This window comes from Schistocerca americana, chromosome X, assembly GCF_021461395.2.
Source record: "Schistocerca americana isolate TAMUIC-IGC-003095 chromosome X, iqSchAmer2.1, whole genome shotgun sequence".
In the NCBI taxonomy this organism is placed as follows: domain Eukaryota; kingdom Metazoa; phylum Arthropoda; class Insecta; order Orthoptera; family Acrididae; genus Schistocerca; species Schistocerca americana.
The window spans coordinates 766,061,434-766,072,753 of record NC_060130.1 but is presented as its reverse complement, the minus strand read 5'-3'; the positions used below and the strand labels follow the sequence as shown (position 1 = coordinate 766,072,753).

The window sequence follows — 11,320 nt, the reverse complement described above, 5'->3', positions numbered from 1 at the left end:
GAGGTACTGATTGGTTTCTTTGAACATTTAATAGAAGCCTTCTTTTTTACCTGCTTTTGATAAAGAGCCATTCCAAGTTCTGTACAGAACAATCTCTCACATTTTTCATGAGGTTTGTTATTCTGTACACTAATATTTATTCTTCTAAATGGTAAATAATGCATTCAGACAGTGCTGGTATTAAAGGTAATTCATGAAATAAATTGTACTTAAACCAGAAAATTAAAGGTTCCACATGGCACATGAAAAGTACCTTGCTACACACATGTACAGATTCCAGAATGTGTGTGAATTTGAGTTACAAACATTTTTAAATAGAAATATGAAGATCACAATACTTTGAGTCTGCAATAACTCAAACATAAAATACTTTAGTTCCCTATGGGAAACTTTGTTCTTTATGTGACTCGTGCAACTGCTTTCACTCTTAATGGAAAACTAAATGGTTTATGTTAAAGTTAACTAGCAAAAAGTGTAACCATTGTTACATAATTTCTGTGAAGTAAGATTCCTTAATGTTATTTTCTTCCTTTGTCATCATAACTTGATAATTTCAGTTCCGTATGGGACATACGAACTAACAAAATGAAATGCTTTTATTACTATGACCAAAAAAAATCTTTTTAACATGTAGTACACAGTTCAAATCAGCAAAAAGTGTAACCATATAATTAAGGTAAATGTTGATGAAAATTAGGCATGTAACATGAATACTGAAATTTCCTAGATTTCCACGTGTATCTGTAATCACTGTATTCTGTACTTTGTAGTGCTAGAAAGATAATTCTATATGATTATTTGCATTCTCTTCCCCCTCCCCCCCCCCCCCCCCCCTCAACACAGGAAAATATAATAGAAAGACATCCTAGCAAAATAAAGACTAAATTCAGAAAATTAGGTTTTGCCTGACTCAGGCCCCCTTATTCTAGAATGGTTATAAAGTAATAAGAATGCTTATGATCAACTGGAACATTGTGTTCATTATAGGAAGTATTAAAACAAGAATTAACAGAGTAACAATTTTATTGCTCTTATGTTGCAGAGTATCCACAAACATTACTGTTTGAAACATAGGGCCACTGCATACCCCATTAGATCACAACTATCCTGTGATTAAACTGTTTTCTTAAAGTGAAAAATTCAAGTTAACATAGTTATTGAGGCAAATATTTTCTCACACTGAAAGCCATCTGTCAAATAAGTCTCAGAACTATTTTTTTCATTAATTTCACACAAATCACCCATTTTTAATGCAAGTGCATATTTTGTAACACCAAACATCTTAAAATAAGCTTATATAATAAACAATTATAATTTTGTTACAATACCTACACAGGACGTAAAGACTTAATTTCACTTCAATGTGATTCATCTTTTGAAGTTCATCATTACACAACAATAAATCTATGGACAAAATAGTTCTAAAAAATCTGTCAAAATGTCACACCCATCTGCATGGAATGTCCCATTACATAATTTTTCCAATTTGAGCACTATACATGATTAAACAATATGAGTTTATTTAACTTCTGCCTTATACTTGATTTGTTGTTTAAAATTTTCTCAGCAGGCTTTTTTTTCCACAGGTTTTTAAGCGTATGCAGGAGTATAGGGATGCAATCTTACAAACAAGTTGAGTCTGATGTAAGTCCTCAATCGTAATTTCATAATGGTAATCATGACCAAGAGCAGGAAATGGGTAATCTACAAATTTATTTTTAACACAATGCAAAATCTTGGCCTGCATGTATTTCTGTCGCATATCCCCAGCAATCGCAAACATCTGAAACAGTTTCTGAGTATTCTACAACAGAGTACATGCAGTCACTTGTTTTAACCAGTTTTCCCCAGTTAACAAAATTTACAAATGCAGTTTTATTGGCCATATTGGGAAAAGCATAGAGAGAATCACATTCTAATGCAGATTTATCTACTGGTGGCTTCAGTATGTGAAGACAGTCTTTGCATGTGATCTGCCTTGAAAGGCGCAATGACACATACCCTGCAATATAATAGAGTATGTTTTACTTGTGAAATGAGAACTTAATCTCATCATCGAGAAGTGCACACCACTCCTCTACTTCATTTTCTGCAGCACTTCCATCACTTTCTACTACATGCTTTCTTGCATGAAAATCATAAACAGGTGGCAAACAACACACATTAAAATTTGAGCAATTCCCATTCATTGTAGTGACACTGTTACCCAAGAGCAACTTTATCATGGCACATTTGAACTGGTATGCATTTGGATTGTTGTTCCAACCACATCTGGACCGAATGCAGGGGGAAAAAAGGTCTATGTGGTCTTGTGACAGTTTATATGTTAGCAAATACTTCAAAGGAGATTCAACACGAAGCATACTTGTCAGAGTTATGTGCCTTACTGATTGCACATTGAAAATTATCCTAAACGCAAAAGTATTTCTTGCATGGAGCAGCAATGGAACACCAATGATTTTTAAGCTTTTGATATAATTTTCAGTGTGTCTGAAAATACCAACGTGTTGACTGGGTGTTGTGTGATGTCCTTAGGTTAGTTAGGTTTAAGTAGTCCCAAGTTCTAGGGAACTGATGACCATAGATGTTAAGTCCCATAGTGCTCAGAGCCATTTTTTTTAAAATTTTATTTATTTTTTAATTTTTTAAAAAATACCTAGCCAATAAGATTTGTTGTCAAGTCTCAGGGGGCTCTTATATCCTTTACCTAATGGATTTCTGGAGTTCAGAATATCAAAAATCCTATCCATATTATACAAAAATTCTACTGTTGCTTCACTTCCTTTAATATTTGGATCACCAACCCTCCTCAAAAACTCTATACTATCTGCCACACTAGAACTCAAAGTCTGTGGAGCTAATGAAACATTCATTTTTCTATTTACATAACTTATATGTTGTCCTGATAGCTTGTTGGCAAATGTCATACCTTCTTCTTATTGTACCTTGTTCAATTGCTCAACGAAATGCCATCTAATAATGCCAGTTGGAGACTCAATAGCAGATACTTCTGCTAGAGCATTTCTGGCAAACTTAATCATATGACATGTCCAAGATACAATAAACATTGTAGCTTTTAAAATCACCCTTGGAAAAATTTAAAGTACAGCCAAGTGTACGTAAAGTGCTTATATTTACCTTGCAGCCATCACATGTAACACACCAAACTCTAATGCCAGAACTATGCAGCCTCTCTAATGCGGATTTTATCAGTGTGGCCGATTATTTGTCTGTACACCTTTGATAAAGAAATATGCAATTGGGCATATAAATTTGCCTTTAATAGGGACAAGCATGAAAACCAGAGCCTCAGATGCCTCTATTACTTCTTTTGACTGAGGCACTTCCCCACCAAACTCTAAAAAACCTGTGTATTGCTTAGTTCCTTGGTCCCAAACTATTTGCTTCCTAATTGCCACACTGTCTCCAATTAGACAAGAATCGCTGAACTGGTCCCCTACAATTGGGTTCGAATCAACGTACTTAAAAACATCTTTTAAGAAGCCAGTTTCACAGTCGACACTTGCCACCCAGTTGGAAATAAATGATTTATGGGTCAGAGGCATTAATTTTTGCAGGTATTCATATGCTGCTGGTGAATAAAAGTACACAGTCATCGCAAACATTTTCATATTTGTTGTGTATCTATTACCCTTTGACGAGAGAGAGTTGTCCACTAAATTGCACACTAATTCCACTTGTGTTCCTTTCTGATGATTGAGGAAGTTATGTAACTTCTCAGGAAGATGCCCCTTCTCCTTCGATGAACTTATGATGTCATCCATGGAAAACACATTCTTCTCTCTTCTTCGAAGTTTTTCACGGACTCACTTCAGTTTACGTTTTAATTTGTGCACAATGTCTGAGAAAAAATTGCAAGTTTCGGTCACCTTGTCTTCCATTTCTACTTTCGACTGTATACCACAATCAATTACTTGAGAACCAACTGCACTCTGAAATAAAGAAATAATTTCGTTATATATGATTGAAATAACTCAAGGCTTGATGAAAAATATTATAAGAAAACTTTGGGGTGTGAAAACATCCTTATACTAACGTTTTCGACACAATTCGCAGCTTCTGCATTGGATAAATGGGACATGCTTTCCACGGAAGAATTCTCATTGACAACATTCTCCACGCAATCAGTAGCTTCTGCAGAGGGCAAATGAAGCACGGATTCCAGGACAGAACACTAAAAACAAAAATATGGAACTGTATTACAACATTGCTTAGACCTATGTAGCCCATTTGTGTCCGTACGAAATAAATTCACAAAAGTCAAAACCACACACTTAACAAGGAAATTAATTAGCTACCTCAAATGGAGAAGCATCGTTGTCACTCAAAATCCTAACATGTCGTCGTGGCTGTTTATTTGGTGGTATCAAATGTGTCGGAAAGTAAAAAACTGATGGCACTGTTTCGGGTCTGAGACGTTTCTTCCACGTTCCAGGGCTCACTACGTAATCATCTTGTCGGAAAATGTTTCCGCAAAGAAAACTGCAAGACGTAGGTTTAAAATCTTTCCGCTTCACGGAAGAAATCCACTTCTTTAGCAGCTCTGGGTGCTTCAGAGGAAACCTGTTCAAAAACATCGAATTAGCAAACGCACTAAGTCCGTATTGTTGTCGTATTGGAAATACGGAAGCGTCCGATCCCGCCCGTCTGCCTTGACCCATGACGTCACAAATATGGCGGAAACAAAAACTAACACACACACTTTCCACAAGAAGCCTAATGACGCTAACGGGACAAGCGCGGGAAATGGGGTGTTTTGGGTGGTGGGGGGGGGGGGGGGGGGGGGGCAAACTAAATATAAACAAATTTAGACGCCTTGCGTAGCTACAACGTGTAAGTGAAGACAGCCATGCATGAATACCCACCCACCTCCCCAGGGATCGTAACCCCAGCAACCCATAGAAGATAAAGATGCTTCAGTAGCTGATTAGTGTTTTTTGTCTTTTTAAAAAAAAAAAAATCTCACGGGATAGAACGAACAGATCAGAAAGATAAATATAATAAACTAAAACAGAAATTGGAGGAAACAGATAATTAAAATAAGTAATAATCGTTTTAAAATTAAAAAAAAAATCTCACGAGATAGAACGAACAGATCAGAAAAGTAAATAAAATAAGATAAAACAGAACTGGAGACAGCCACACTCAAACAAAACTCCGTGCCATCATGACGTCACACACGAAAACACCCTTACGTCACGGGTCAAAGCCGACGCGTGGGATCGGACGCTTCTGTCGACCCGTCGTATTGTATCGGTAGTCCTATTACCTGTGAAATGGTAACTCACTTTCCTTACTCCATCGCTTCGTGCAATTGAAAGCGGAACAAGAAATCACCATTTCGATAATCCTTAATTCCTTATACACCGTACAGACCGAGAGAAACTTCTTAGCAAATTCAAATATGGCGGGCAATATAGACGACAGTAATCAGCTGGTACAGCCATCTATCGGTAGGTCCGGTAATTGAGCATCCCTCATTTCGCTAGCTTTAGACGCCTGTCGTGGAGCGCGGGCAGAGCAGAGGGAGTTTGGCTGGAGGAGGGCAGTGGAGCAGGTGTGCTGTGTGACGCTCCCGCGAGTTGCCGCGCTTTCGGGGTTTGGCAGCACATAATTGCGTTCGACTTGCTATGTTAGTTTCTGACATGGTGTCGCGGACGGGAAGCGTTAGCTGGCACACATCAAGAGCCCGTTTCGGCTGGAGACCGTGTCGAGAAGGAGGCGCGCCAACATCCAGCTTCTGCTACACCGACGGCCGACAATGAGTGACTGTCGCCACCTCCTCGATCGACAACTTCAATCAACCAACAAGGAAGACTGGTAGCACGTAAAGTTTTAGAACTGTATGGCAGACCTCAGCTTTTCAAACTGTTAAATTTTTCTCACTAAATTACAGCAACGTAGCATGAACCTTTGTTGCTCATTGTCCCAATTGCATTACCAAGCAGGGTCCCTTCCTTTTCCGGAATGAACCTGAGTGTCGTTGAAATTCAAACGCTAGCATTAAAGTAATATCATTCGATTTCACTGCTTTAATTTCTAAGTGCTGCTCATCTCCCTCAGAGATTAGCAACAGGTCTATGTGTTTGGGGAATTTATCTGCTAATTTGGAAAAGAAGAGGAATCCAACTGCTATTCACATGACTTCTGTGTTGTTCTGTACAGTGTGCTCATGGTCATCTTTGTCATCTTCTGTCTCATCAACTGCCAGGGTGTATACATAAATTGACTAATCTGACTAATCAGGGTTATGCTTCTCAAATTTTGGAATATCCTTTAGTTTTGTGGGGAACTTGATGCTCTGGAAATTATAGTGCCCACGAACATCAGCTTTTTTATGTGTATCTGTGTGATATGCATGCTTAGGGTAATTTCTGTCACAAGCCAGAAGTGACCATGCAAAGCAATAATTATCCACAAGTTTCTGGACATTAATGCATGCATGTTTAGTGAAAATATCTTCAGGAAGTGGGATATAACTGGACCCGCAATTATGTGTATCACAAACATGTGAGTACAAATAATGGCACAATACATGGCTGAGTACCTTACTGCACCACCATTCCTGCATCTCGAAACAAATGGCCTAGTGTGATGCATAGGCATCAAGTTCCCCACAAAACTAAAGGATATTCCAAAATTTGAGAAGCATAACCCTGATTAGTCAGATTAGTCAATTTATGTATACACCCTGGCAGTTGATGAGACAGAAGATGACAAAGATGACCATGAGCACACTGTACAGAACAACACAGAAGTCATGTGAATAGCAGTTGGATTCCTCTTCTTTTCCAAATTAGCAGATAAATTCCCCAAACACATAGACCTGTTGCTAATCTCTGAGGGAGATGAGCAGCACTATGTATGGATCAAAAACATATCCCGCATAGTTTCCTCTCAAATGTCCAGACATCGTAGTGCTCTGCAGTTTTACCATACATGTCTCAGTTTGTTTACTAAGAGTGCGTATCTTGAAAGGCACCTTATCAACTCCTCAAACCAGAAACTGGTATGAGTGGAAATTCCTAGCAATGATAAAAAGTTCTTAAGTTTAAGAATGTCCACCACCAGGAGTGATGTCCCTTCGTCGTACATGCCGATTTTGAGTGCGTCCTAGCTCGTGTGGCATCTTCTGAAGGTGACCCCTCCATATGTGGCTGCCTGTCAGGTTGTGTCCATGTATGATTCTAGTCAAAACAAGTTCAAATCTTACATAAGGGATGATCCTTCGAGATGGTTGCTCACTGAGCTTGAAAAACTTGCATGGGAAGTTGATCATGCTTATAGTGGCAATATCCCAGTGACTGACTGGAAGGAGAATGAGGTGCTGTACAAGCAGGCAGCTGATTGTCATAGTTGTGGGCTGCTGTTGGATAGGAATGCAAAAATTCCCTGTAGAGACCATTGTCAAATAACAGGAAAGTTCCACAGTGCAGCCCACAATGTACACAACTTGAAATATCAACTACCATAACATATAACCATCTTTTTCTACAATCTGAGTGAGTACGTCACCCACTTTCTAGTTCAACACTTCGGTGATTTCGGGATGTAGGATGACAGTGTCATCCCTGTTACCGCTGAGAAGTATTTCCCAATTTCCAAGAGATTTGCACCAAGAATAACGCATCATTTCCTGGATTCACTTTGCTTAATGCATTTGTCTCTTCAGAAATGTACTGAGACAATGTGTCTCGAGAATAAGCGTATCATCAGAGCTGTATATTTCGATGATGCAAAGTTTCAGCGTGTGACGAAGATGGGGGTTTGTGCATGTGAATCCCTGGATTTGATGGAGATTCTCAATGAAACCACATTGCGCAACATAGCTACATTCTCCAGTACACTAACAGGCACTGCCTAAATGAATGCAAAGTATGAGCACATGGTGAACGTTTGGCAGGAGTTTGGTATCATCAGTTTAGATGAATATGCCAAATTATGCATTAACACTGATGTCCACCTGCTCACAGACATCTTCAAGAAGTTCTGGAGTGTGTGCCTGGCCACATACTTTCTGCATCCTGCCTCCTATTTCACCACACCTGGGTTTTCGTGAAACACAAAGCTAAGGAAGACGCGTGTCACCATCGAACTTTTGACCGATGTTGACATGCTGCTCCTCTCCGAATGCAGGATTTGTGGGGGACTTTGCCAGTGCTTGCAAATAATCATTGAATAAGTGGGGAGGAGTAAAGGCCATCTGACGATTTAAGTTACATCTTTTCCCTAGATGTAAACAGTCTCTATGGGCAAGCCATGCAACGAAGTCTACAATATGGAGGGTTCCAGTGGCTATGCATAAAGGTAATAGGAAATCGATAGAGTGAAGAAAGGATAGATCCTTTATGTGGCTGTGATGCTGGTGAGGGATGTGTTCTGGAGGTAGAAATGGAGTATCCCATCCATCTGCATGCCGAGTAAAGTGACTTGCCTCTATGTCCAGAGTAACTAATCATACGAAACTTACATTTCAAAGTTGCTGATAACGCTAGAGGACAAATATTGCTATATAATTCATTACAGAAACCTCCAGTTGTGTTTCGGGTTGGAGATGAACCTTGTTAGTATTACTCAAGGAATCTCCTTCAAGTAACATCCATGGTTCGAGGAGTACATTGATTTAAATACCAAACAGACGGCTCTCACAATGTGTGATTTCGAAAAAAACTTACAAATTAATGAATAATTCAACTTTCGAAAAAATCATGGAGAATATTAGAGAGTATCTGGAAGTTCATTTAGTTTACCAGTGAGATATACATTATGGCGCAAGAGATTACATCGCCAGGCCAAATTTCGAACATGTCATCATCATATTCAATGAGAATATGAGATGCTGTGGAGATGAGTAAAGTTTTAGTGCAGTTCACGAAACCTGTCTATATTGGTATGTTTGTTCTTGAGCTCTCCACATTCTACATAAACTGTTTTCAGTATGACTTTGCTAAGCCAAAATTCTGCTATACCAAGTTACTTTATATGAATACAGACAGTTTCATCTACTTGGTGAAAGGCTGCAATTAATATGAAATAATTAGGAACAATCAGGGAGAATTCGACACATCCAATTATGTAGCCCATAATCCCTTTGGTATAACACCTTAGATTGAAAGGTTGTCAGCCTGATGAAAGACGAGATGAATGGTTCACAGATTGTTCAGTTTGCAGGGCTCATATCCAAGATCTATACTTACCATATAGATGCAGGTGCCACTCAGAGATGGGCCAAGGGTGTGCCTCAAAGGCTTTCATGCTCAAATATTACAACAGGTGCCTTCTTGAGGGCACTAGCACAGCTCCACATGTGGTTTGCGCAGTATGTGTGCTTATGAAAGAATATTATATAATGTGTGTATGTGCGTAATGTGTGTATGTGCGTGTAAATGTAAATGTTGTATATATTAATGGAAAATGTAAATATTAAAAGAAACCAATCAGAAAGCAGCTGTAAATATGGTATAAAAGTGTATATCGAAACCAAAAAAAGGGAAACTTTGTATTTAAGTTCTTGTACCTGTTAGTCATAAGTCCTCAGAAAAAATACCTTGTAAGTAAGAAGCATACATATGTAAATACATTACAAACAGGGATAATTGTTGTATATACAAAAAACTGTTTTTGTTTTACGGAAACTAATGTATACAAGAAAAAGAGTAGCTGTGTCAATACATCAAAAATTGTAAATTATTGTATATAAGAAAAAAATTGCTATTTTAAAAAAAGAAAAATGCAGGATTTTGCACATGAATTGACCTCATAATAATGTCTCATTAATGTTCGATGCGATTCATGTTGGACGATCTGGGTGGCCAAATCATTCATGTGAACTGTTCAGAATGTTCTTCTAACCAGTCTTGAACAACTGTGGCCCTGTGACATGATTGGGAACATGAAGTCCATGATGACATGTAACCATTGTACCACTGAGACCTCTCTTCATATACGAATACATGCCGAAGGTAATTGGAGTCTGAGGATCAATCCATCTCAATGAAGTCCTTCCAACAGAGTAGGGTAGTGTTAGTGGGTAGATTTGCCAGTAGACAGTTGAACACACCCTCAAACACAGACTTACAAATGATAATACTCATTGGGGTCAACCATTTTGAGTAAAACAAAGTTCACAATAGAACAAAGAAAACACACTCTTAAGAAAAGTTGGAGGCTGCGAGACAACTGCCAATGTTTAAATTAATGATAATTAAATGAACACTCTAGCTGCAAACAGGCGTTGATGTACTTCATTGGGGACATGTTGAAAATGTGTGCCCCGACCGGGACTCGAACCTGGGATCTCCTGCTTACATGGCAGACGCTCTATCATTCTGAGCCACCGCGGGCACAGAGGATAGTGCGTCTGCAGGGATTTATCCCTTGCACGCTCCCCGTGAGATCCACATTCCCACTACGAATGTAGTGGTGTGGACATGTTGGGAATGTGGATCTCACAGGGAGCGTGCAATGGATAAGTCCCTGCGGATGCACTATCCTCTGTACCCGCGGCGGCTCAGATGGATAGAGCGTCTGCCATGTAAGCAGGAGATCCCAGGTTCAAGTCCTGGTTGGGGCACACATTTTCAACATGTCCCCAATGAAGTACATCAACGCCTGTTTGCAGCTACGGTGTTCATTTAATTATCATTTATTTCTAGCAAAGCTGCATGGTCATCGACGGTAACTGTTCTTTCGGGAACAGATACTGCCATCATATATAGTTAAAATATGGCTTCCCGGCCATTGACCGTCTTGTGCGAACGCACACGCTATGCCTGAACTCGTACAGGACTTGGTAGATTAATCTGCCACGAGTAATGAGTATGATGGGCAAACATCTATTAGGCGCACTATGAATGTAGTGGTGTGGACATGTTGGGAATGTGGCTGTCACGGGGAACGTGCAAGGGAGAAGTCCCTGCAGACGCACTATCCTCCGTGCCCGCGGTGGCTCAGATGGATAGAGCGTCTGCCATGTAAGCAGGAGATCCCGGGTTCGAGTCCCGGTCGGGGCACACATTTTCAACATGTCCCCAATGAAGTACATCAACGCCTGTTTGCAGCTAGGGTGTTCATTTAATTATCATTTATTTCTAGCAAAGCTGCATGGTCATCCACGGTAACTGTTCTTTCGGGAACAGATACTGCCGTCATATATAATGTTTAAATTGTTAATTTTAAGTATGTAGAAGGGCCCTAGTGGAAGGAGGAAGGTGTTTAGAACATACAGTAAGTTTTAAAAGAGATCACACTAAAATTGAAAAAGGTATAAGGGAAAAGAGGATAACTAAAGAACACTATC

The 11,320-nt window shown here is 39.3% G+C and overlaps 1 non-coding gene across 1 annotated transcript; it reads left to right on the top strand.

Moving 5' to 3' along the window:
• The first annotated feature begins 10,958 nt into the window (after positions 1 to 10,958).
• Positions 10,959 to 11,033, top strand: Trnat-ugu. Its single transcript has one exon. It is a non-coding gene; the product is annotated as a tRNA-Thr (tRNA).
• The last annotated feature ends 287 nt before the right edge of the window (positions 11,034 to 11,320 follow it).